At 42.3% G+C, this 27,515-nt stretch overlaps 1 long non-coding RNA gene across 1 annotated transcript; it reads left to right on the top strand.

The window, feature by feature from the left end:
• The first annotated feature begins 1,281 nt into the window (after nucleotides 1-1,281).
• LOC133267001 (uncharacterized) lies at nucleotides 1,282-26,987 on the top strand. Its single transcript, XR_009742602.1, has 4 exons — nucleotides 1,282-1,772; nucleotides 7,664-7,764; nucleotides 24,562-24,992; nucleotides 25,028-26,987. It is a non-coding gene; the product is annotated as an uncharacterized LOC133267001 (long non-coding RNA).
• The last annotated feature ends 528 nt before the right edge of the window (nucleotides 26,988-27,515 follow it).

Here is a 27,515-nt window from a genome sequence, read left to right as displayed (position 1 = left end):
CGTTTTTCGGCGGGTGGTATCATATTCTCTTCCCTTGTTATTTTCTCTTATCATTGTTGGTGGTGGTGGTAGTGATGGTGATTTGTGTTGTACATTGGTTGCTGGACTGTTCTTGTCTCAACCCCTGGGAGCTGCATTCTTTTGATTCTCTTCCCCATCCCTCTGGGAGCGAGGAAGGGGAGAACCCCCAGGGGGAGGGTTGCGGGCCTCGACTGCTTCCAGCCCGGCACTGCTCACTGTGAGTGAGTGAACGAGCTGTCTGGCTGGGTTTAAACCACAACTCCCTGCCACAACATGCAACTACACAGTTCTTCTGTAGGCTGCAGTCTAGGGAGAAAGTGTATTCAAGGTGAAATCACCTCCACTTCTCTGCCGTGGGTCACCAGGAAGTAACAGTAATGACAAAGCACGCAAGGCAGCGTTGCATGCCATGAGCAACTCAAAACTGAATGTAACATTTGAGGCCATTTTGTTGTGGCATTTTGAGTGTGCAGAACAGGCATTGGGCTCCAGCAATTATGGGTTCAGATTACATATACGTGACAAAAAAGAAAATCAAATGATAGTTGCAGTGACTCCTGTAATTGAGAGTCCCATTCAGATGTAGAGCATTAAACAGAACTCAAAATTAGTAATACTGCAAAAGAACAGAATGTAAAATATTTCCAGGGTAGAAACAACCTGACTTTTTACATAGTAGCACTTCTATAAAGCCTGTGCTGCCACTGATGCAACAAAGACTGCATTAAACGTAAGATTTTGTTCATGTGGAGTTCTGCACTCACAGTGTTGCCTAGGCTTGCTAGCAGTTTTATGTAGTTTGAATGTTTATGCAGATGATTCAAAGAACAAAAGGGGGAAAAGTGAGTTGCTACAAGCACCCCGGCCAAGGGGAGTTAGAGGGAAGTCCTGTGGCCTAGAGGAGGAAATTGTTTAGAGGCTACAAGAAAGAATGATCCATAAAAGCTATTCACCTAAATTGGGTTTGGTACTCTGCTGGAAAAAGCTACTGGAGCTGTATCAGTTTGGGATGCTGATATGGATGGTGATTCATGGTGGAAGCCTCTGCAGTGTGCTCTGAAGCACCAGCTAGATAAGCCAGTTCCTTCAGTGACTGCAAAAAAGGCCTCAGGATTTTGCCTTCCTCCCCTGAGTTGGTCTATGTGAATATTTAAGTTTTCATTTAGCTCTTTTTAACCCTTTCTGAAGATCTCTTATACAACATGTTCTTAAAATTTGAATCTTACATCTTTTAACCTCAAGACAATTTTTTTTGTCTATTCTTATTGTTATATTGGTTATAGCATAAGAAATGTGACTGGACAGAGCCAGTGTCCCAGGATCTTTGCTTTAGCATTGGCTAAGGGAGATGCTTAGGGAACAGTATAGGAACAGAGAACCCTCAGGGTGATTCACTGCATGAAGGCATACACTTCCACTGATAAGTACTTTAGAAACTTGTGGAGCCAGACTGTGCACCCAGACCCAACAGTAGCTTGAAATCAAAGGGCACCTTCTCCATGAATTTGTCCTATTTTGAACTCAGCTGTACTCCTGGCTACCATACTGTTTGATGGCAGTAAGTTCCACACTTTAATACTGTGTTGCTGATGGACCCCAGCTGGAATGGATACAGGAGGCTGAAGATTCCTCATCTCCAAGGCTCTCGGGATCCTCAGTTTTATTGGTAGCCTGTGTGTGTTGAGGTGGTGTAAGTGGTTAACCATGAAGACACTGACCTTTCATGTATGCCAGGAGGTGCGGGGATCCAGGTAAGAGAAAGCATGCATCATGCTCTGCAACACTGAGCCTACACTTCTGCCACCAGCCCTGTTACTTTTTGTCATGTCATTTTGTGCCATATTTAACGTGCATGCTCCTGAGCAGAGATGCATCATTCAACCTTTATCTACATGTTGAGGGACACACATGTGGCCCTGACTGAATAGCAAGATACTGCCGAAGGGAGAAAAAATGACCGTCTTTGTCAGGCAGACAGTGAATATTTTGCTATTGTAATCATCGGAGTAGCAAGTTTCTTTGGAGTGTTAAGTCATAAATTACCATGCAGCTCCAAGAGGAAAACTTTGCCCTTTGATTGTTTTCCAAAGAAATGTTCTCAATTCCTTTTCTGCCAAATTCATATTACAGATCATACTAACAATTTTTCCCAAGCTTTCTTGACCTCCTCCCTTCTTCACAGTAGTAAACGAAACTTCACTTAGCACAGAGAGATGTTGAAGATAGCTAAATTTTGCTGATTTAGGAACTAAGTGAATGAAACAAGCTTACAAAAATGTAGATACCACACTGCAGAAGGCAGATAGCTCCACTAATAGGAAAAATGGAGCTTGTGATATTTCTGCTATTTCACAGCAGGTTAGTAAAGTGCCTGCTAATGTGCTGTTAGGTTGGGGGTCTGCAGGCATTCCCTCATGTAAAGGCCAGAGGTGTGCATATGGCGCCAGGGAGCCCTAATTTGGGAGGATTTGTTGTGTTTTTTTTAGCTCCTCCATTGCCTTACTCCAGCAAATCTGTGCCCGCCCTTACCAAAGTAAGACAAGGTAACAGTGATGTTCACTCTGCTGCTTTGAAAGGTGTTTTATTTTGATTGGAATTTGGAGTTCTGAATGTTCAGTAACATCAGTTGTCTGCTACTAAATCATTTGTAGGCAGCTGAGTGAGCCTGCCACACCTGTAGCCTGAGTAAGGGGTTTGGGATTGTTTTTCTAAATGATCAAGGTGAGAAGAGGCTGCCTCTTTCCTGTGCTTCCCTGCTATTAGAGTCATGTATAATTGTCACAGGACAATTTTGCCACTAACGTCAATTTTTCACTGGAGTTTTCTTGCCAGGTGGCTGCTGGGATAAAAGCAGGATTCAGATTTTGTGTTTGTTTTGGTCTGAGATCACTCTAGCCTTCTTCTGAAATGTCCCATTTCAACTTAACAAATTGCCAGTTCATGCAGCTCCTATGCCCCAGAAAGCATTTCCAATGACATACTGTAAAAGCAGGGCTGACACAGATCTCTCTGACTGCATTTCAAAGACACACCTTTGGATTACGGGTTGCAGATGAGAGTTTAATTCTATAGAACTCAGTGGAGAGATGTTCATTTGCTACCAAGGACTCTTGCTTTAATTTTTTTTTCTTTTACTACAGTTTTCTGTGAGTAATATACATACGGGGGCTGATCTTCTATTAAAGAAGTCAAATCAATTATTCAACTGAATTCAATTACTATCAATGCCAATATTTCTGTGAAATTATTATTGTGTAGGGCTACATGAAGGTTTGTCTTAGTTACATATGACAGCTTTTGATATTGTCTCCAAATATAAATTATGGGGGTAATTTTTAAGCCTTTAATCTGAATTTTACTACCTGCCTACTCAGGCAAAATGCTTCTTGATCTCAAGTGTGACTCAAGTGTAAGAGAGTCATGTTTGAGTTGCTTGAGCCTGTTGGCTTGGACAGTAGCAGCAGTAGCCTGCAATGAGCCAGGTGGAGCTGGGCATGAACCAGCGCTCAGGAACCAGAAGACCTGGGCTGAGTCCCCTGCACCTGCCACATGGTGTAAGGCAGATGCAGGCACTTCCATGAGATAGAGGAGTCTCACACCCACTGGTGGTTTACTCTGAGTAAATGCAGAGCTTTAAGCATCAAGCTCAATGCAAGAGTTAGGATCTGTTTGCACATCTCTGCACTGCGCTCCTAACAGATTAAACATGTATGTGTGTTACGTTGTTGAGAAACAGTGTGATTTAGACAGATGCACATTATTTCTCAGCTCTGTGTCAACAATCAAAAATGAGCTTTTGGATTTATTAGTTCCAAATCTTGCACCTATCTTAAATCATTACATATAATAAGTACTCTATATGGTGCATTGTCAATAAAACCTAATATTGAGAAGATTACTGATCGTCTAGTGCAAATGGAGAGCACTGTAAATGATTTAGAGAATACGTGTCAAATGTTAAAGCTATCTAATACCTTCTAAAGTAGGTTGATACTCATAAATCTAAGATAAACGACCTGTAAAACCACTTAAGAAGAAATAATACTCATTTAGTCAGGTTTCCAGTGGAAAGACTAGGTAGGAGAGCAATTCACAAGGAATTATGAAATCTCTTAATTCAGTGCTCTGATAAAAAATGCAAACCTACATTTGACAAGCAGTTTTAGTTACCTAAAACTATTGTTGTAACAGCACTAAATTATGATCCCACTGAAAAAAAGAAAAGACCAAAGGGCTTCCTTCTCTTTTACGGTTTCTCATTTTTCCAAATTCAGCACTGTGTGTACCAGGTGGAGATATGAAGGGTATTTATTGTAATTATCATTTTGCTGCATCACTGGGATAGAGTGCTGTGTTGGTGTTGGTGTGGCTGTTCCCATTCACTGATAACAGTGGGTTTGTTTAATGCATTCCCTGAGAGGAGCAAGGCATTGTTTACTGGGACAAGCCTGATTAAAATGATAGTGAAACTAACTCAGTTATCACATATTTGAGGGGTAACTTGTGCAAACTTAATCTATTGAGTTTAGTATTTTCTGCACTTGGATCCTGAAAAAAAAAATCTGTTTCCTTTTCTGCTCCACCCCCATACCCCCCCACCAAGGTGGCTAAATGTGGGTGGTGGAAAAATTAGGTCATTACCAAAGTTCTGTTTCTTCAGTTCTTGTGCAGACAAAACTTCCATTCTCTTCAATAAGATTTTAAGGCCACTTGTTAATTCCTGTTCATCCTTTAGGCTTTATCACTGCCAGCATTTATTAGAACTTGATGCAGAGCTTTTCTTGAAGCAACTGTAATAGTATATTTAGCCACAGAGCAATCTTTCCGAAGAGCAGTGTGCTGTGACTCATGTGACTCCACTGCTGCTCTGTTGACCCTAGCAGACTTACTCATCGTTTGCATAGTGGCAAACAAGATCAGATTCTGGCTCGATGCCTTGTTTCACTTGATCCAATAAATGTGCAACTTGCAAATGCATTCTACTTCAATTCACTTTTTTTTTTTAGCATATACTGGGTATCCAAACTCTTTCCTGTTACTGCGAAAAGTAAGGGAGCTTGAATGGTGCTCTGAGTAGAATTAGTGAATGAAATGCAAATGCATTTGACCTATATATAACTCATTTATACTGCAAAAATAACCAGGGTATGACATGGTTGTAGTCAAAATGTAGTATCACTTGCTTTCTTCTTGCTTGTCCTCACAGAGGGCAAAACATGCACTCAAGCATACATATGCTTGCTATGCAACGGCTGTAGTTACACCGAGTTGTAGCAGCGGTGTTTGAATTGTTTGGGTTTGTAATATGGGTGCAACCTTGGCAGCAGATTTCCATTGGCTGTGCATTTTTGAAATACTGAAGTCTATCTGAAAAAAACCCAAGGTTATTGATTTGCTTTCTACTTTCTCTTCAGCTGGCATAAAGCTAGAGTCATTTTACTAAAATACCAGTTGAACTGATCATACGTTAAAGAAATATCATTTTGGGTACCTGACAGCCTTGGGAACATTGCTTTTCCATTTCCTAAGAATACCAGGGAGTCCTGCTACTCTAAGGCAGAGCAGCTGTTGCATGTATGTGTTGTATGTGCATTGTGTGTGTGGTGCATTTCAGTTTCAACTAAAAACAAAACCCAGAGCCAGCAGCTGGACTGACTCTTACCTGGTTACAGGAACTGCCCTGTCTGGCTGTTGAAAGAGCAGAGAAAAATTCACACCTGACTGAGAACTGGAGAAGCCTCTGAGAACTGGAAGCTGAAGCCTTCAATCATGTAAAATGACTTCTGAAGGGCAGAATTGCTTGGAGCTGATGAATTTTTATTTTTATGTCAGTGCTTTTTAAAAATATGTGTTTTGGGGTTGTGGGTTTTTTTTCGAACACTAAAGGATGATAGAAAGAGGATGATGTCAGGTAACCAGTTACCTAGTTACTTTATGGTAGTTAATTTATTGTCAAGTCTGGGAGGTGCAGATGGCTCAGACCAGTTGGAAATGGGAGGGCACTGAGATTTGATTAGGTATCAACAGTTTGTGTTGTTGAACCATAAAGGGCAGCTAAATAAGCACACAGGACTGTGGGTTGCATCCTTGCATCATCTTTGCAAGAACAGCATGAAGGGGCCCCTAGCAAGGCTTAACACCAGTTGAAGACCTGCCCCCTCCTCTTCCACACTCCATGTGAGAGAGACCCTCATTCCTCGCTTATAAGCAGGCAAATCACACATGCACGCACACTCCTGGGTTATAATTAAATTAAAATCTCGCTAATTTGGACGCATACCTATCATGTTCTCTTCTAGGAAGAAACTATTATTTCTTCTTTTATTCCTTTCTGCTTGAATCCCAAGCTATCAATGGCTTTCAAAGAAAAAGGAGTTTTTCTTTAGAAAAAAGTCTATTCACATTATTCATGATTTATATCAAGAAGGGACCTTTCCTCTTTCAACTAGCAAAAAAAGGGGGAGATTGATCTTTCTCAAAATCATTTGAGAACCTTGTACGTTTCTTTCCAGAACTAAAACTTTCTTACAAAGCTTTGGATATTCAGCAGAATAATGACTGTTACATAATTGAAGCTCAATACAATACCATGGGGCTAATAAGTGGTTTCCTGGTTCTATAGAAAATGTAACAAATCATAATAGCACTTATTGGGACTAGGCCAGGCACAAATGACAAAGCTGCTTTTGAAAGTGAGTTGTGGCCAGAAATACTCTTGGACCAAAATCATTCTCTTGACTGTCAGGGGGACATTTACTCCCTTTAATTTTCAGCCTAGATTTTATGTTGATCCTGCAACACTGAATAAAATCAAACCTGACAGAACTGCTACTGCAGCTGTTACAGATGTAAATGTGAAGAAGGCCATTTGAGACAATTCTTGTTTCCCTGAATATGCAATTTGGAAAGTATGCAGATTATATGAAAAATGGCTTTGTATGTCTTTATTGTGTGTTTTTTTAATAGAAGAAAAAGATGCTATATTATTAAGTGGTTTATTAACATTTCTGATCACAGCTTTTTTACTTAGAAAATAATTGTTCCATTGTGTGCTGCAAAGCTGCCTGTAAACAACTGGCAAAGGGGTATGCTGCTTTGTATTCTTCATGGAGAAAATACGAAATTCAATTGATTAATCAAAGGGGACATTCTTTGATGGAAGGGAATCTTTTCAAACTTTATTAAAAATATTGAATAAACCATGAGCAGTCAAAGTTCATAATCTGAACTCCTGCTCTACTTTCTCAGATTCAGTAAACCTTCAAAATAACTCATAAAGCAGGAGATGAGATGTCTGTAATAAAATATATGTGTATAAATATAAGAAAAAAGGCAACTCAGAGCAGCATATTCCAAAACCTTTATCTTGATCTGGATCTCAGCTACACCATTGTGCTTCCTCTGCTTATACTGGAGTCACTGTATTTCCACTATAGAGGCTGATAATAAGATTTGAGCCTTGAACCTTTTTTCACTGAGTAATTAGGAGCATCCTTGCATCTTCTGTCTTTTCATGAAGGGTTTTCCCCTTGTTCTAAAAGAAGAAATCAGATTGGTGTCAGCAAAGCTGCCTAGTGATGAAAGATAATCTAGGTATATGACCTGCAGGCTGAATGACTGTCCTCTCTGTTTCATGTTCCAGGAAGGAAAGCGATCATATGGCCAAATGCAGGATGGCTGGTGGGAATAAAGACAAGTGAAATGGAAATTCCCAGAGCTGAGGAGAAATCAGAACTCAAACAGGTGGGACTATCATCCCTATCTTGCAGTTGGCACTAATATCATGGGCCCTATGTGAAATACTGTGTGTAATATTATGCTGTTCAAGATCAAATTCAAGTGGACATTAGCAAATAAAATGCTCATATTTAGCATCAGGAAAAAGGTACTGGAATTCTTCCAGGTATTTTGATGGGAAGAAAAAAAATAGAAAACAAAAACAATTCAGGGAAAGAATAATTGAAAGTATACCAGCAGAGAGTGAATGAGCGGAAGTGAACACACCGATCGTGACACAGTAATATGATGCCATTTTTAGTTAGGTCACAAGGTAAAGCAAGCTCAGAAAAAGAAGCATTGAAGCAGCAGAGTGAAAGGTGTCCTCTGTGGTCACAGGGGCTCAGCTGTAGACTCCAGTGAGACCCTCGGCAAGCAGTTAGCCTGTAAAACTGTATGACAGCAACAAGAAACACGAGGATTTCATGGGCACCCTCTGCACAGGCTGAACCTCACAGAGGGATTTTCAGAACTGCACCAGACCAGGAGGTGAGAGTGGGTAAAGTACAAGTCCTGCCTGAAAGAACTGTTGGGCATCTGTCAGCAAAGCCACTGTCTCTAGTTGAGTCCTGTGCACTGGAAGCAGAGATTTGCAGTGAAGACCCTTGCCAGTTCCCCACCAGGGCAAATACAAAACCTGTAAAACTTTGATTAGTTGTTTGGGTTGAAAGAGATCATACTACACAAAAAGCAATCTTCCTGCATGTTATCCCACCCTGTGAAGTACTGCTGTTGAAAGGGCTTATTCTAAATACTCCATTCTGATATGAAACACATTAAAAAGAAAAAAGGACACTTTATTAAAAAAGAAGCCCTTTCACAGAGTGACAGATGAATGTAATGACAGATTAATATAAATTTTAAAACCTGAACATTATCCTCCAAGGGGGAGAAGCTCCTAAATACACATGCAAAACAAAAATGGAAGAGAAAAATCTCTGACAGTGCATTGCACAGAATCGTTTATTAGGTCTCTGTAAGTGATCATTTACATGAAACTTGCATTTAATCTAGTATTCAACCATTCCCTTTTATCTTTTGGCCGCATATGTTTGTGGGAGACAGTGGTCCCGCATCCTGTGTCATCTCCCTTCCCGTACCAAGCTGCTTTTTTTCACTGGAGTATACGTGCAGGGGAACATAAGGCAGAGAAGGGAATTTGAATATCCCAGTTTCAAACTGTTTCTGATTCTGGCTTAGACGAAAAAGGAGAACAACCACCTCTGCTTTAGAGGTGAGCAAGTTCTTTCAAAAACAAATAAAGCCTCTGTTGTCCTCTTGGCAGTACAGCCCTTCTGGGTCAAAGCAGAGGGGAACTGTCTATAAGCTGTAATGCGGTCTAGGGTGCGCAGAAATATTAGCTTCATTACACTGTGCCGATGGAGTCTTTCTGGGATGTTAGCAATAGCATGTGAGCTAAATACACAAATTATTTACTTGCGCTGCTGTTGCTAAAGCATCTAAGCAAGGTATTTCAGAACTAGCCCCATGTATCTGCATATGTGGCCATCACTGAAATTGTTGCAGTGTGAACTCATATTAATACCCTGGATTTCATCTGAGAACTGTTGCACACCTGGGTTGAGAGCTAAAGCCATCTCCTTGACCTGCTCCTAAAACTAGTTTGCTTGGGGAAGTCAGCATGATGTGAAATTGTTTCCTCTCTCAAAAGAAGGTGGCTTACTCCTTTAGTCCAAATTGACACCTCTTGTGAAACATAGGTGCACAGCAGAGGTATAATACTTGCTTTGGAGATCTCAAAATCTTTCCCCATGTAACCCCTTATGGTATGTGCCCAGCTGCCTTGCTAGTCTCCACCACTGATTTCAGTGAATGACAACCAAAGGCATTTCAGACTGAAAGGAGGCATTTAAATACTGTCAGGAACAACAGATAAAATGACCTCAAACAATCCCACATAAAGTCCTTTGTTATTTTCAAAGCACTTTCACAGCTTGACACCTTTGCTTTTTTATATCCAATATAAAATTCAAAATGTTTTATTCCAGTGCAGTACATGAATATAAAATAAAAATATATCAAACGTCACACTACATTTTTTGTGCTACTGCTTTGAAAAAGGACCTGAAGTAAACTCAGTATAAAGATTGAGAAAATTATTGAGAAAATTCCACTTCTCAAACTTTTGTTTCCCATTGTCTTGTACGTTTTTAGAGCAACTTTGCTCAAGCAAGCATGTTACAGCAATGAGGAGCATCCTGGATGCAGATGGCTCTGTGGTCAACAAGTCCGGACTACTTGGGGATGAGCACACTGAGCTGTTTCAGATATCCCTTACACTGGGGTCCCACAGAGAGACTGGCTGTCCACTCCCCCAAAAACCATCCCCTGACACCCATGCTACTCCTCTCCATGCCCATGGCTTTTTTTCCTTTACACATCTTGTCATTACCATACTCTAGTTCTTGCCAACTTCTTGTCAAAGACAGAGGTTGCTCTTACGCAGCTGCCAAAGGGGCAGAATCTGTTCCACCCACCTTTACATTCTGCTGCTGTCGTCCTGTCCAGTAAACATGGTATCCTGCTGGTTCTCACTATTTTTCTTCAGACCTGCTCAGTACACAGCTTAGTACAAGAAGCAGCAGAATGACTTCCATGATGTGCATGGCTTGGAAAAAATCAGCCCTTCTGGTCAGGAGCAGGGGAGAGAGCTCGGGTGAAGAAATGCAGTCCTATCTCTCAGAAAAGTACCCGGGGCTGTGCAGTGAGGACCAGCATGAAGGTGCAGGGGGTGGAAATCCCTCAATCCCTCCTGGTTTCCTGACACCCTTTCTCTATGATGCAAAAGGTCAGTAGAAATGATCTGTTGTGGTACTACACCCAGAAAGTTGATATCTGATTTCTGCTTTCTCTTCTGCTAATTGCTGTTATCAAATGGCTTTGAAATTATCTCAGAGTAACTGGTTACAGGTTTGGGGGCCATGTGCACACAGAAATTGAAGTAAATCAGTTCAGAGATGTTTGGAATAGACATAACTGGCAGCACTCAGCAAAGCAAATAGTTGGGTGAATTTGCATCTTACTTAGTATGTCAAAAATTTTTAAGCTGTGACTTGGAGAAGTCAAGCCAGGAACAATAAGCTTGTCTGGAGAATTCTGGTATTAGAAACTAAAGGATATGGAATCGTGTCCAAGGTAAATATTGACATGACTCAATATGAACTAGTAAAACATTTAATGAAGCTGAAAATAAGGCATCTGGGATAGATGTTTATTGTTAAAAATGAAACATTCAAGCAAAAGTAGCATAGTGATGATGGAGGTTATTCATAGGGAAGCCAAGTTGGGGAAACAGCATCATCTGAAAGAAACTGACTCCAGCAATTTGTGAAACATGGAAAAAAATAGAATTATAACAGAGCTAAAAATGTAAGTGAATAGAAGCAGTCATTATGGACATTCAGTGTGGATTGTGGAGAATGAATCATACCAAGGGACAAATTACTCAGGTGTCGAGAATAACTCTATTAACTTTGACAGATTTCTGTGTATTTGCCTTTGTGTAATTGAGAGTTTAATCCCCTACACCATATGAGGACTGAATATTAAGAAACTTTGAGAAAAAATATTGACTTTCGTTCATTCTAGTATCATTCTCTTGCTGATAGAGCAAGTCACATTAGCTTCACAAGGAATTTCAGGAACATATTAGGAGCTTTTTTCCTTTTGTGCAACAGGGGAAAAAAAAAAAACAACACAAAAAATCTTGTACAGTGCTGTGAAAATAATCAGGAAGACTCCATTACACTGGAAGTGGGAATAAATTGTGCTGCTGTATTGGAAGTCTTACTCACATGCAAGTCTATGGTGTTATCAAAATGCTCTATTGTAAAATCCATTGCGCCAGACTGTGGTGAGCCAACATTACATTCACATGTTCACCAGTGGTGGAGATATTGGGGAAGAGATGCCAAAAGTTGAAATTGTCTGCTTAGGAGTGCACTATAAACCAGCTTCTTTCCACCTCACTTAGGCAACACTGATGCCTAAGGACTGATTACATAGGAAAGATATGTTCCCATGTAGCATGCCTATAGTTGTAGTGGCATTGCTATGTTATATATAGAAAAAAGTAGAGAGCGAGAACATAGCATATATATATGTATATATATAAACTCAACAAACTATCTGGTTATTATGTACATGCAGCTGCAGTCCCCCAGATGGATTAAAGTGCAATACAAGGGCACCCATTCCCCCAGCCCCAAGGCCCAGGATAATCCCTATGGCTGACCATGTGGCAGGGCAGGTGGAGAAAGAGGATGGGATGCCCAAGGAAGATGGCAATTAGGAGAGCCTGCCATGCTGGGGCAGTGCTTCCGTCCTTGCTCCTTGGCTGCTTCTGATGGATTCAGGAAAACAGGAATTATAGAATTTGGCTCTGCTTCATTTCTCAAAACTTTTATCCTAAGAAGTGGCAAATGCTACAATTTCTCTTTGTCCCCCAAGGAATCTTTTGGAAAGATGGGGTCCAAAATAAAATTTAAGACTTTAAGCATAACTACCAGCTTCTTGGACTAGATTTAGAAAATCCACAGCCAACCCATCCACTTCCTTCATCTCCTGTTTATTGAGAAGGTTTCCTTTGGCTAGGCTTCTTGTTAAGGCGACAATCAAATCATCATTGCTGGCAGATTTTATTACTAACATAAAAAAATAGCAGGTTATTTTGTTATTGTCCCAAACTTCAAAAGCTGAAGCTGGTCTTAGCATCAGTAGGTTCTACCAGTACTGACATACAATTGGAATACAAAGGAGATATTGATAATACAAAACATCTTGTTTATGTAGAACATTGAGAGTCACTTCAGTGTCCTCTGCAAAGCACCTTGGCATGTTGATTGAATAGCATCCCCAGCCAAAATAATGCTAGAGCTGCAAATTCTTTGAGAGGTGTCAAAGTGACATCCTAAAGGGTGCTCTGCCCACCACTGCTCACACCAGAGGAGGTTGGAATGCTCCATCCCTGGCAGTGTTCAAGGCCAGGTTGGACAAAGCCTTGGGTGGCATGCTTTAGTGTGAGATGTCCCTGCCCATGGCAGGTGGGTTGGAACTAGATGATCTTAAGGTCCTTTCCAACCCTAACTATTCTATGATTCTATGTTGACACAAGTGGCAGATATGTAGGATTACTCCTGGCACTGCTCTCTGAAACTTACAATGCAGCAAAGGTCTTCTCTGGGCATAGCAAGAAGGATTTAGTGAATAAAAAAATATGTCATAAGCAAATAAGGGCTTTTTGTTGCCACTGCCCCTTCTCCCACTCCCCCTTTCCCCCACAGTATTTTATTGGTTTTGTGCTCATAAAAAAATTAGCTGATTAACTCACTATCAGAAATGCAAAGCTGCTAACTAAAAGATGTGTGCAAAACTAGGTACGTGTAATGCCTTGATAGTGGTAGGGTGAGATTTTTCTTTTTCCTGCTTCCTTAATTTTAAAATCCAGCCAATGTAACTTTTTTCTGTCATCACAACATTTGGTGCTACTCCCATATGTACATGTGTAGGTTGCAACATCTGCAAGTTTTAAAAATTAATATAAAGTTCCCTAATTGTATAAGCCTTGCTCATTTTAATGGTCCTAAACAAGCAACTTAGCTTTCATGCAAACCAAGATGCAGTCAGTAGATAAAGCTCTTTACTTGTACAAAGCAGACTGTTCTAATGAGTCTGGTATGTCCATTTAGTTAACGCTCATGTGAATGATGATCACAGTGTAAGATCATGCTGTTGGGGAACAGAATGTGGACTTAAGTTGCTGGCACACAGAAACTTAGTAGGTTACGAGTAAGTGGAATCATAGGTATTAAATTGCGAGGCAACTGCGTTTGTTAGAGCTTATTTCTGTCACCCACTGTACATTGAGATCCAGCAGGAAGGTATTCACAAGGAGAGGGTGACCTGTTGTCTTCTGCGCTGCTAGAGATATTTGTCATCATTATGCATTGATCACAAGGTGATGCACAGGCAATAGAACGCTTTGTGGAGGCCAGACAGTCATGCAAGAGGTGATGGAGCAGGCTGTGAGTGTCCTGCCTCTACTCATTAGCCCAAGTCATTGCACTGAGAAGTATTGTGCTGGTTACAGAAGAGCTTGTCCAACATGAAGGGATAGAAACCTCATAATTTGCCTGTTTACAAGTTGCCATTTATTATCTATGCTTCCCTTTGCCATATCAATTTAGTGTTAAAAACTGAAAGTTAAACATTCAACTCTTTTAACTGTGTCTAAAAATATGATGGTTGTGTTGTGGGGGAGAATTTGCCACAATAGAGGGATTCCTGGAACTGCCTATTTATCTGTGGCTGCAGCCAGTTAGCATCCTGCACTGGGCAGCTTGTGGTTGCTGTGATGCGTGTTCCGGAAGCAGACAGGCAGCAGTCTGAGACTGCTTCCCAAGAACAGCTGCCCATGTATTTGCAGCTCTGGCACTAGTTCTTGGTACTGTAGGCCCTGTACTCTCCTCCAGCATCTTCCTGTGAAGAGGGGGCTTAGCATCAATGTGGCTGATGTTACAGTCCAGATAGTTTAAAAGTTAAATCAAACAAGAGCATAAACTGTGGGCCATGCAAGACACAAGAGAAGTAATCACTGCTGATGTGTTCCAAGGAGCAAGTCACCTGTCTTTTGGCTTCCTTTTTTTCCTTTAATTCTTGTATTTCTAGGTTTGGTGTTTAAGTTTCATTTTGTCTCTCTGAAAAGCATATTGTATGTGGCCGTGCATTTGACTTTGCATGTATCTTACTGAAAGCCATAAAATGACCTAGTCATTACAGATTCAGAGATGTTGGAAGTATGGTTCAGTATTTCAGGTTTATTGAAATAATGGTCCCTTGTTTGTTTTTCTAGAGGCAGGCAAGTTAGAAACATAGCAAGGAACAATAACATAAACCTCACTACTACCAAGCACTTGGCAAACAGTTTTAGGAATGCTTCTGCTTTTCCTACGTGTATATAAAGCCTTAAGAGAAATCTCTGACTGCAATGTATTTCAGTGTAGGGGAAGAAGAAATAAAACCCAGGCCCTATATTTCATGTGTTTGGTAATGGAGGATCAAAGCAGGAAGAGACAGGTGCTTTTCTGAAAAGAATGAAAGAGATGAGCAGCTGATTCATGGTGAAGTAATATGCTTTTAGATGAGAAGGTTTATTGTAGCTGAGCCTCATGCCATCCCTCTAGCTGATATCATAGATGAATCAGCAACTTGCTAGTTTTATCTCAGCTGTACCAATAGAGTTTATAATATTGTTCTGTCAGTGCTATTTATACATCATCACATGCCTGACTACTCCAGGCTGTGCTTTTTTTGCACAGTCCTGGATGATGTCATCATGAAGTTGTATTGAACAAAGGCTTTCTCCAGAACAGGAACAATTAAAGCTTATGGCGGAGTACAATACCAGATGCCATTGAAATACAGAGACAAGCTCCCTTTAGTTTTAAGGTAGCTCTAGACAGGGCTTCCAATGCTTCAGTAACTGGCTCCCCTGGGGAGTAGCTTGAAGATAAGTCCTGGAGCTGACAGATCCACACCTGGCCTTGGAAATGTGTAGGGAGCAGCGTGCTCTGCACGGAGAACTCACTAACTGTCTCATGATTCAGAGGGAAAAAAATAGCCTCCTTCAAGAAGTGAGATTTTCTGCTGTGAACCCAGCCTAGATCTTCATTCAGCCACAAACAGAGAAATGGGGTTTTTCTTCTCCCCGAAGATATTCATCCACCTTAAATGTTTTTTCCTGTATTGGGAGGTTTTCAGGATGCCTGAGTGGGCCTGGCCAACCTGGAAGCCTGCAGCCCTATCGTGTGTCTTCCCAGAGCCAGGGGACTGAAGCCCATTCTAGTATGAAGCAGTGAAAGATCTACAGATGATTTTCAAAGGAAGAATTCAGAATCCTCACTTGATTGCTTTTTCATTTGTGATGTTCCAGTGAGCCTGAAATTCTTCACTTCATCCCTATTCCCCAGTGTGTCACGTGCGTTTCCAGCTGTTCATCATCATTCCACAAGGCCAGAAGCATGTCAGCGTCAACAGCTGTGTTCTTCTCATCTGCTACTTGTATTTGAGCTCTTAGTTTTAACCAATGAAACTGTTGATTGGTACTGTTCAGATACCGTGTGTACAGGTTTTTTCTGGAAGCCGTTTCTCAGGAGCTCCGTATGTCCTCCAGCCAAGCCATGACAAACATGTCACTGGGTCACAGATGAAGGCAAAGGACAGAAAGTGCTAACCTCCACCCTCTGCCTGTGTTTACTGATCACAGTAACTGAGCAGTTTATTTCAGAAGTAATTATCAGACACAATTACTGGCTACCCCAGAGACAGAGCTGGGACATGCTTATGCTGTGGTTTTCAACCTCTCCTGATTTGCAGATCCCTGCCTCCATTTTCCAACAGAGGTTCAGAGCCAGGTGTGGAAAGCTGCTGTCAGCAAGGTTAGTCTTTTCCCCGTTAGCCTTCATAGACTTTCCAGTATGTTCCACAGACCCCCAGGCACCTGCTGGGCCTTGCCAGGCAGGAGAGCACTGGCCTAGGCCTGCAGAAAACCAACCCAGTTGCCTTTTTACAGTTACAGCGGCCACCCCTCGCTTGGCAGCCACCCTTCCCAGGGCTCTGGCGTTTTTTAATGCCCCCTTAAATGACTTCTTTCCAAAGCCTCCTTCCAAAGTTTGGCTTTGTGTAACACATGGCAGCATCTGATAAAGGCTCAAACCAGAAACATTATGGTATTAATAGAAATTAAGTAAATTAGGAAGAGGTGCCAGATGAGCAAAACCCTAATGGTATTGTGGCTGAGCGTGCATGTCCAGTGCAACCTCCAGCACTCGACAGAGTGTCAAGCTGCCCCTCAGTATTCTTAGAAACATGGCTTAGACGAGCTTTCCCAGCTTCCCACAGGCTCTTTAGAAAGCTTGAGGTCCTGCAGAAATTTGATGCCAGAGCCCCTACCAAGCCTCTCTGTGGCTGGATTTTTTTCTACACTTGGTAAGCTGTGCTTGTGCCATCTTGTCAATGCAAATACCCTTACACCCCCCCCCCCCCCCCCCAGCCAAATTGTGTGGAAATTGTGGTCTACCTACGTTGTCAACTATGCCATGATACTGTATGGTTTACTTCCCTTGTGAACCAGATGAAACCTGGGCTAGATTCCCAGGTCATAGAAATCAACATCACTAAGGTGAAGTAATTTGTACCACTTGATGGTCTTCATTGTAGCCAGGGCTGGAAAGATAGAGCACATTATTTGCTACTTACTCATTATTGATGCTGGGTTTTCCACAGGGCCACTGATCACAGGACATAAATGGGTGACAGCCATTCCCTGTAAGTTGCACAACAACAGTGAGTTCCAGGTTGAGATCCTTCCAGAAATGTGGTGTTGGGTCTGCTCAGGTAGCCCTGAGCCCTTCAGCTGGGCTCCTGCCAGTTTTTGCTTTTCCATGGAGGGCAGCTTGCAGTTTGGTTCCCACAGAGCTGTGCTGGATGTCACCCACCCCAGGCTTTTGTCAGTCTTGTTTTTCATCCCCATTTTTCTTTATTTTGCAAATTAGGACATTCTTAGTTTGAAAATACAGTCAAGATTTTAGGAAAGCTTTTGGGATAGGAAGATGATACAGAGTCTGAGGAAGAGGAATGAAACAACATGTCACTCTTGGGCTGCTAAGCCTATGCATATATTTTGACCCTACTGTATATTGAATTGAGGACCTGTGCTTTTGAGGGAGAAAGGGAGACTTATTAGGTTTTTATGGGATGCTGCCTTGCTTGAATTTTTGATAATACAGATTGCCTTGTGCTGAATCTTTCTTGCCTTTTGCTGTGTTCTGATGCTCCTCCTTGCCAGCTTGGCTTGCAGGTATGTGGGAAGTGGGGGGACTCTGGGGCATGGGAGAGGTAATATTTGCTCTTCTGTGAAAACCTTTGGTCTCCTGAAGCTCAAGGGAGCTGCCAAGTACAAGCAGGCACAAACTGGAGGTTGTCTTCAATGCTGCAAAACAAATGGGGAAACTGAAGTGGTGTTTTAGGAAAAGATATCATCTCCTGTTAGACCAACTGATGCACTCGGGAAAAAGCGGACAAGGTTTTTGGGCACATGATCCTGTGTAATTAAAAGGAGCATGCTGAATGAATGGGCCTGGAGTAAGGGAGGCAAAAATAGAAACAGCCATCTGTCAGTGCACTACTGGATGGCTAATTAGGAAGCCTCGGTTCTCAACTGCTAAATGTCCTGCCTCATTTCCTTACAAAACAGAGACAGCATCAGCAATCTCTCCTTGGGGACTGGGCACAGCTCAGTGCAAAGGGGCGTCTGGGTGATCTCCCTTTATGCACTGCTGCAGCAGGTTGGATGCTGCAGCATGTGCCAGGAGGCATTCTGTCCTGAGGAACACCATCTTCCTGTGGCCAGGCAACAGGAGGAGTCTTCATGGCAGAAAAGGTAGGGAAGGAACTTGAGGCAGGTTCATATCTGCTGTCTCCACCTGCTTGGCCCAGAGAATTTACTTCACAGTGAAAAGCCCAGCTGCAAAGCCTGAAACAGAGAGGAGGCAGTACTGTTGGGGCTGTTAGATTTAGCAAGATCAGTTCTTTATGTTACTTTGAGATGTTGTCTCTACAAATGGTATTTGAACATTACAAATATACGTGCAATATGTATGTAATGGTTGATTTCATTGTCACCACATATGTTGGAAACACCATTAATGTTATGCTATAGACAGTATTTAATCAAAATTAAAGGCAGGAGATTCCAAGGTGGTGGAAACTGTGACAGCCAAATTATATGTGCTTCTTAAGGGACTAAAGATAACTCCATTCATAGTAGATAAACACATTATGTAAGAGCAAGGAAACTGGATTGCAGTTGCAGTGGGAGCTGTAAGTCCGAGTATCTTGACTGTTGTGTGCAGTAAATAGAAACTTCACCATGCTATTATATTAATTTGGTACTTTTTATTTAGGGACAAATCTTGAAATTCTTCATAAAACTCCAGTGGAGGTAATGGAGAGTTTTTAATCTAGAAGGATTCAGACATGGGGATTCAATGTCTGGTTCATATAGGTGAGATGAACTTCTGTCTTGCTTGTTTCTTCTGTCGTGGCTTGGTGGAAGGAAAGCATCCTGAGCAGTCTTCATACTTGATGGGAGGAGACTGTGTGACATGTAAACAAATATTGGAATTCATTTCTTGCTGATCACAGTCTCCTCTTCTGGGACAAAAACTCCAGGATCCTGGAGAATAAAAGCCATCTGACAACATCCACGGCGCACCTCAAGGGCCTGGTTCCCCTTCCCACCACACTTGTCTGTTCATAAACTGGGCACTCATAGGCTGTGTACAGCTTCTCAACACTTCTTGGGATGACCACTAGGACAAAGGGAAATGTCAGATATACCTGGTGCCATCAGCCCTGCTGTGCCCTTGCAGCTGCCAGGCAGTTGGCTTGGCAGAGGATCTCAGAGGAGCACTTTGGTCTGAGGAGAGCATCCTCAGTGGAATTCACTGTTACCTTTGGGAACCACTAAAAGAGGCAATGGGTTTTGGTACCTGCTGTCCCTACAGAATGCTCATCCAGAGGGAGCATCCTGGCAGCTGCTAACCTGAGCTCCAGGCAGGCAAGGGGAAGGGACACCTGTGCTGGCAGATCTGTAAGGGGATGCTCTCCTTCTAGCATCAAGTCAGAATTTTACAGTATGAAAATCTGATCAATGTATTTCAGCTGGTTGTTCTTCATGCCGTATTTGAAACCTGGCATCCTTGCACTGGCTGCACTTCTGGGACCTAGGGGAGCAGCCAGTCAGTTGGGCTTTCTCTCTGTGCTGGGCTCGGGCTCAGGCTCTGCCCCAGCTCTGGCAGAAAATGATGTCTGGGTTTTCCAGGGTGGCTATGGGAGAAGTTTTTCTGCAATTTTATTGCAGCACCCCAACCTCGCCCCTGGTGTTCCTGCTCTAGGGCCATAATTGGTCTGGTTTGTTGCCCTAACATTACTCACCTGGAATTTGAGACTTTTTGCTTCTGCTTTGCTTTGTTTTAATCAGGCTTGCTTGAAATGTCATGTTTAAATGAGACAAATGGCAAGCTGTAGAAATCTCAGCATAGGTGGCAAGGCAGTAACTGTGTACAGAGCTTGGCATGAGGCACTGGGACTACCTGAGATCTCTAACTGCCACCTATAAATATCAAATATCAGTGCGTATAAAGGTGAGTGCAGAGGACAGAAAATAGTTTTACTCTATGCTGTAGTATGATTCATGCTTTTAAGATCAAGATTAAAAGTCTCTGTTAGGTTCCAGACCATGATTTTATTTTCATTTACATCAAAGGATTTAAGAGCCTTCAAAACCCAGCATTTTTAAAAATAACTTAAAACATACTGTCTGGCAATGTGAGTCCCAGTTAGCACAGAAGCAGCCAGGCTCTCCTCATACAAAGCAAATAACTGAAAAGTCAGAATTAAAGAAATGCCTTGTCCTCAATTTAACTCCAACAGCTTGCATTGTACTTTCGTTTCAGGAAAAATACTTATGAAACATAGCCCTGGGTGGTAAACCCTCCAGATCACCAAAAACCACGTACCATAAGAGCTTGTGCTTTTATGCAAGGTTCGGAGCCTTCATTTGAATTTTTGGGCTTGTTTGTGTTTCAGAAGCAAAGCTACTGAATTGCATCTTGAAAACCATATTCCAGTGTAGGTTTCCTCAAAACACAGCCCAGGTTTGATCAAAAGGTTCTCAAGTCTGCAAACCTTTTGACAAACCCAATGAATGTTTACGTTTTCTAAGTAAACTCCAAACCAAGTGCATCTTCATGGGCTCTGGCACCTTGCTATGGAGCTTTTGGTTTGGATTTTTTTCCCCCAGTTCCTGCCAAAATCCCATCTATGCCACGGAACTGGGCTTTCAAGGTGGGAATTCTAGCATTTTTAGTGATAAACAGGGCAGCAGGCACAAAAAATAAACATCTAGACCCAAACAAAATATTTAGCTGTATTTGTACAGCACCGAATGAAAAGCAGTTTTGTATTTTGGTTTAATGTCCGTTCATGTGGATCAGACTGCGCTGTGTTTACTTGTCCAAACCACTGAGATAATCCTTGCTGCATATAGAAATACATTTTAATTACAGAGGAATAAATAATGTGGGATTTTTTTTTTCTTTTTTTTGCTTTATGCGTTTTTCTACCAGCAGACAAAAGCTGACATTTATTTTACTGATAGCCCTGTATTTCCCCTCCCGCTACCACTGCAGCAGAATTTCTTTTGCCCAAGGAAATTGAGAGGATCAGAGCACATCTGATGTCCCATTAATTTAAAACGGCTGCCAGGACTTGCATATTGTAGCAGCTTTAAAGTGATTGAATTTGGATTATTTCAAACTCTGGAAAGTCCTGCCTCGCCTGACAGAGGCATATCAAGTGACAAAATAAAATACGACCGCGGTGCGAGATATCCACGCTTACATGCGTTCTCTTCCCCGCGCACGCAGTCTTGCAGCAGACAGATTAGAGGCAATGGAAATAAAAACCCGAATATATTTACCCCGTTTTGTTGGGTTTTTCTTTGGTCGCAGCCCCCTTTCTGGAGCTGTAGCCCAGCTAAGTGGAGACACCTGGTGTTTGCTGCAGCAAGTTCACTGAAAAGCATGTGAAAGGGGGCGAGGAGAGCAGGGGTGCCCGGGGTGCTCTGTCCTGTGCACAGGGCTTGGGCATGCAGCTGGAGAATCCATCTCATCCCTGCTGCCAGGGCCTGCCAGCAGCCCGCTGCCTTCCTCCGCTCTCCTCCTGCCCGAGGCAGCAGCGCCCGGACACAGAAGGGCTGTTACACGAGAGCTGTGTGCTGGGGGGGTGGACTTCAGCCTGTCAGGTGTTAAATTTAAGCGCTAACTTTTGGGTAATAACTGTTTTGTAATGCTTGGTGAGTAACTTGTGCAGCGTAGTTCCAAAAGCAGAAACAGTTTACACACGGCCAAAGGAATATTAAAGTTTCACTGCAAAAGAAATAGAGTGGCTGCCAAGGCCTGATTACTCATAAAATCCACAGCATTATCACCATCCATCACTGCCGTTCTTTTAATGACCAGACTAAAAAGAGAGACATCAAAGTTGGGGTGGTGGTGTCGTCATCATTTTTTGCGAGTAAGTTTCCCTAAATACAGGATGAATACTAGAGCTCCACATATTTTTCAGGAAAACAAAAACAACAAAAAAAAACAACCATTTGAATGAATCACAAAACATATGTTATGTTTTGCTGTAAAAGCCATGAAGTTTTTATGCAGTGCTCTATTATGGTGACTGCTTGGCTTTTCATGCATTCCTAAATTACCATGTAATCTAAAACCTTGTTTTCAGCTGCTCTATATTGGAAAGTCCCCTGCAATAATCAGGATGATTACAGGCTAGTGCAGAGAACAAAACTTGTTTGTATTATTGCAAATAAAAATGTGGTTTATCAGAAATTTTACCTTTCAAGGGAAAAATAAAAACAATAATAATGATAAACTTTCTCTTTTCTCTTGCTGGAAATATTTTAAGCACGGAATTAATTTTGGCTACTCTACAACTTAAAAACACGTGGATACTTAGTGTAAAAATATGTTTCTTTCCTGTAGGGACTTGACTCTAATCGGTGAGCCAAAACTATCTCACAGAGATTTCATTGTCTTATCTACTTACATCATCTTAATGTGATTTTATTTTACTTTGTCAAAGTCATATTAATGTAAATGTGTTCTTGATAGCAAACAGAGTTCTTTTTTTATGCTAAACAGGATTCAGCTGACTCTAATAAAACAGCTTGCAATCCATTAGACTATAACTGTAATACAGTTATTTTGTTTCCCAAATAAAGACTGTGTCAGAAAGCTGTATGAGAATTTTTGTCTTGTTTTTCCACAATAATTGCTTGGGTGGGGTTACATTCTGATCTTTAAATGAATAGTATCGCTTGGAACAAACACTTCATATATCTTTTATCTTCCCTTCGCAATACAGTTCTGAATTTTCTTTGAAAATGCAAAGCTACTTTTCCAGATAAGTCATCAAAATGTTTCCAAAGTATTTTAACTGCCAGATTAACTATATCTTGAATACAAAGATAGATGACTTACATTCTTTATGCAGAAATCCTGCCAATGCATAGCAACTAGCAACAAATTAATTTCTTTTGCAACAGTGGGGGGGGGGGGGGGGGGGGGGAGAAGGGGAGAAGAAAACCCTGCTTTGCTATGCAAAGCTCAAAAAGGTAAATAGATATTTAAAGAGAAAATAAGGTTACTCGTTCTGAAAGAGTAATCTGTAAGCAAAGAACAGAGGATTAAACACACATTTGCTCTCTTTTCAGAGCCTGTGTTCTAGCCTTCCCTTAATGTATTCAGCTAATTAAGGGCTGCAGTGACCTTGTGGCAGATTTTGAAATCTAGGAATTTCTTTTTTTCTATTTATTTTATTTTTATTTCTTTTAATGCTGCCTCCCCCAGAGAGCTTAATACAATCTGTTTCAGGTCAAAGTCTGTTTATGTCAGCAATGTTCATACTACACAACTAAAATGTTTTAATGCATTTATCAACTGGAAAATATTGCAAACATTTCATTTCCTTTGATACAGACACAAAAAACCCTCTGCCTTCATTGCAAATTCTTGTTCATATGAATCACTCTGAGTAATATTTGCTTTAACTTTCGTGTGGTTCTACAAACAGCCTTTATATGGCTGGACTTCAAAGCTGGTAGAAATAAAGGTTAGAAATGTGATAGGAGTAATCTATTATTAGGCATGAAACATTAAACCACTTTTAGTTATAAGCCTTAAAACCTGAATAATCTGGGTTTTTAATTTGCTGCATATTTATTGTGTTTTCAGTTACTTAAGTCATTTAGCGTGGAGGGACTGTTTTGAACAGAAATATTTTCCATAGGGATACGAACCACAATTGGGTTTAATTTTTCCTAATATTTAATTTAGAAAAACTGCAATATTATAACAGACGTCTCGTATGTCAAAGCTGAAATACTCTGCTCGGTGTTTCTCGCAGTGCAAAATTAATCTCTTACCAGCACACTGACCTGAAAGGCAGGCTTTAGTAAAATAGGCACAGGGTGAAGGCAAGGGAGTGGGACGGGAAGATAAAATCTAGTTCTTCAAATAGAAGGGAGGGAGGGGGGGAAATAGCACAGAGGAATGTCGGAATGTCACAGCCCACCATTGACATCGAATGACAAAACCTGACCCAAATATGTACGTGAGAAGTTTCTTTGACCCAAACACCCCACACCATCCACCATTCATCCCTAGCTGCCCCAAGTCAGGGGATTGGTCATTGTTAGTTCTGCACAAGAGCACTGCTTGTGAGGGAGTGCTTTGGTCTGAGAGCCGGATGTTGTGGGGGGATCGCAGTAGGTTTGGGGGACTTCAGACTGGTTCAGCTGATCAAGGGGTAGGAACCACAGTCCAAGTTGGTAATGTTTTATTCGTGGTTAAATCTGTGTGCTAATACAGTAGATTAAAAATAAGCCCAACAGTCAAAGACACAGAGCAGTTCAAGCCAAACAGGTCAGCCAGAAACAAACCACCATTTGAAATCCACATTTTTAAACCCTTATTAGTTCGGGAAAGTGCAGGGGTGCAGCCTGGGCCTGATCCTGGTCCCACAGCAGCAGTGGGAATTTTACCATTGACAATGTGAGCCACATTTCTTTTTCCTGTTGATTTCAATCCTAAACAATTGATTTTGTTTCCCCAGGTCCTGCTGTGCCAAGTAACTATGGCCACTGGCTTTCTGGCTGCCCTGCACAGGGTGGGACTGGGGGTATTCCCTCACCCCTTCCCATGGAGGTATAGTTGAATTCAGCACCACTGTGGGCTCCATCCCCTCATCAGGACATTGACTGCCTTGCATTGCATCGCCAGAGAGACCTCAGCAATGTGGAAAACCAACCCAAACCATCATCATATTACCAGTCAGAGTGGGTAATGTTCACACTTACAGCGGGAGCATGGCGCAGGCAGCGCCTTGGGCTGCCATGCTCTCCCATTGGTGTCATGGGATTGTGAGGAATTTAGTGGCTTCCTTCACAGGTGCGTGCAGGACGGTCCCTGGGTGGGCACAGGGGCAGAGCCCAGGGTCACGCCTGGACCCGGGTCTGAAGGAGGGAGGTGTCTCAGGACCTAAAGGTCCTGAAGTCAGTCAGTCTAAAGTCAGCCTAAAGACTGACTGGGCAAAGTCACCCATGTGTGAAGCTGGAGGCACCAAGCGAGTCCCCTCATGGCAGGGTGCCGGCAAGGTTCCCTTGGCAGCGGCTGTCCCGCTCCGGAGTGGAAAACTCTTGCTGGCTATTTATATTTTGTTCAGTGGAAGAAAGAGGCCACACCCCCATCTCATTAGTGTAAAAAAAGCATCGACAGCTCTGTAGTCTCCACCTTTCCTTCTCCCATGCTCCACTATCACGCCTGGTCCTGAGCCAGCCCGGTTTAATAGGTTACCCTGCAAACGTGGGGACTGCGGTGCTGTGCAAGGTTGTACATTCACAGGAAGCATATGTGCAAGGAACCATAACAGCAGCAGACTAAGGAGCGATAGCCCTGGCCAGCAACAGCGAGAGATGTTAATATTGCTGGGGAAGGTGAAAACATAATTGAAACCATTTATATGGGAGCATGTGGGACTGGATGAGGCGATAGTTTCTGAGCAACAAATATCTGTAATTCACTTGTACCAGTCTTACAGACTTTTAATTTGCTCTACAAATTTGGTTAGTTGGAGAACACGTAAACACCAAGAACTGCACAGGGCGATCCATTAAACATTAACTTATTGTAGACTTAAAAAAACCCCAACCACTCTTATGATATTAAAAACATAAGGGGAAAGAGATGCCAGGCTAGTGAATGAAGCCAGCTGACTGCTGAGAAGAGGCTATGGTTTTGCTCCGTAGCTTTGCCGTTTTCAGTAATCTGACTCACTGAGGTATATTTAGACACAGTAACAAACTCCATTGTTAAGTAATTTTTCATTTGAATCTTCCTCAAATTATGCTGTCCTCTTGGCCCCTAAATTCCTTTCTTCGGTGAGGCAGTGCTGCCCTCCACGCCCTGAGGAGGAAGGGGAGCCGTGGAGGACTGATGATTCGGACCACATGGTGGAATAAGATAGATCTCAGCGTCAGGTTGGCAGGATATTTCTCTTTCTTCAAAGGTCTCCAAACCCAGCAAGCTTTTCTTTGATATCTTTCCAAACGGATTTATCAGCATTGGGGCATACATTTGTTTAGATTGTTCCTGTAGGGTGGGACTTTCAAAAGAGCAGAAGAGTGCCAAGTGCCAAATTCTCACCAAGTTCTCCATAAAGATTTCCTTAGCTCCCTTTGAAAATCCTAGCTATGTTCCACATTGCTCTGCGCATCCCTGCTGGAAAGGTGCCTATGGTACCCTCACAGTGTGGGTACAGGGGGTACAAGAAAGATGGTGACATTTCAGAAAACAGGCAGAGGAAGAACTGGCTCTAGACAGAGAAAATGCATGAAAATGTGGAGGTTGGGAGGAAACAAAGAAGGAAATGGAGACTGTACTCCCTAGACCCACCATCTTTCTTTTCCTTTCTTTATCCTTCCTTCCTGTTTTCCATTTCTTCTGTTGGTTTTCTCCAACATGTTGTTGTTACAAGAGAGGGGAGCGTACACTGTGTATAGAGAGCATGGGCAGAGCTCGGATCCCACAGACACCTGCTCATGCTCTGGGCTTCAGGTGTGTTGAAACAGATGCAGGTGACCTAATGGTGCCAGGTCTGATCCTCCTTTGGCCTCCTGAAGCAGAGGCTGCAGCGCTAGGACAGAAGCCACAGAGGTTTGGCATCTGATCATCTTATGTACTTTTCATAAAGTAGCAGTTGAGACCACGCCAATTTTTATGTGCTACCTCAGGAGTAAGCAAGACATCTATGGCGAGCTGCATAGGAACATCCAGCCTAGCAGCTACTGAATAACAAATGAACTGATGGCCAAGCAAGGGCTGCCAGAGCCATTGTTCTCCTGCCCTGAGGAAAGGGCCTGATTAGGGCTGTTTGGAAAGCATGTCAGAGAAGGAATCTTTATTTTATGAGTGAGGAGCTACAGTGGCTATTTCTGATCTGTTATCGGTGCATTAATGATTTGTGAGCTACAGCAGGGTTTGTGTCTCCTCTGGTTTGGGGGGTGGGGGGTTGGGGGGAGTCAGATTGAGGAGATCCTCCCAGGTTCTCTAATACCGTATTTGTAGTCATGTACCTGGCTGGTTTTTTTTTTAAATAGTAAGTACCTAAAAATTGCCAAGAGCCACATCATGTCTTAAATCTAGTTTCTCCTTACTGCCTCTTGGTTTCCACATGGAATTTAAGATGCTGATTTTGCTCCCAAACTCCCATGGCTTGGCCTTGGCAAGGAAAAGTGGTTCTGTTAAGATTGGTCGTACATTACAAGCTCAGTAAGCCTCAGCACGCTCCTTCTTGTCCCACGTGGATCCAAGGATTAGATGTCAGCTCCCTAACTCAGCCAGGTTGGGCACAGACTTGCTGCAGCAGCTGTGCCCTCTGAGGAGGGCAAGGGCAGTGGGGTGCTGGGGCAGGGAGGGCACAAGGACCCTTGGGTCTGTATCACTCACAGAGAGATGGGGGAAAGAGGCGAGAGCCTGGAGGGAGCTTTGGAGAGACTCCCCAGTTTGCAC

This window comes from Pezoporus flaviventris, unplaced genomic scaffold (assembly GCF_033815535.1).
Source record: "Pezoporus flaviventris isolate CSIRO_AGI_PZ_B2104156 unplaced genomic scaffold, CSIRO_AGI_Pfla_v1 ptg000001l, whole genome shotgun sequence".
Classification (NCBI taxonomy): Eukaryota; Metazoa; Chordata; class Aves; order Psittaciformes; family Psittacidae; genus Pezoporus; species Pezoporus flaviventris.
Note: the sequence above shows the minus strand (reverse complement) of the source record. Positions and strands in the feature narration are given on the sequence as shown.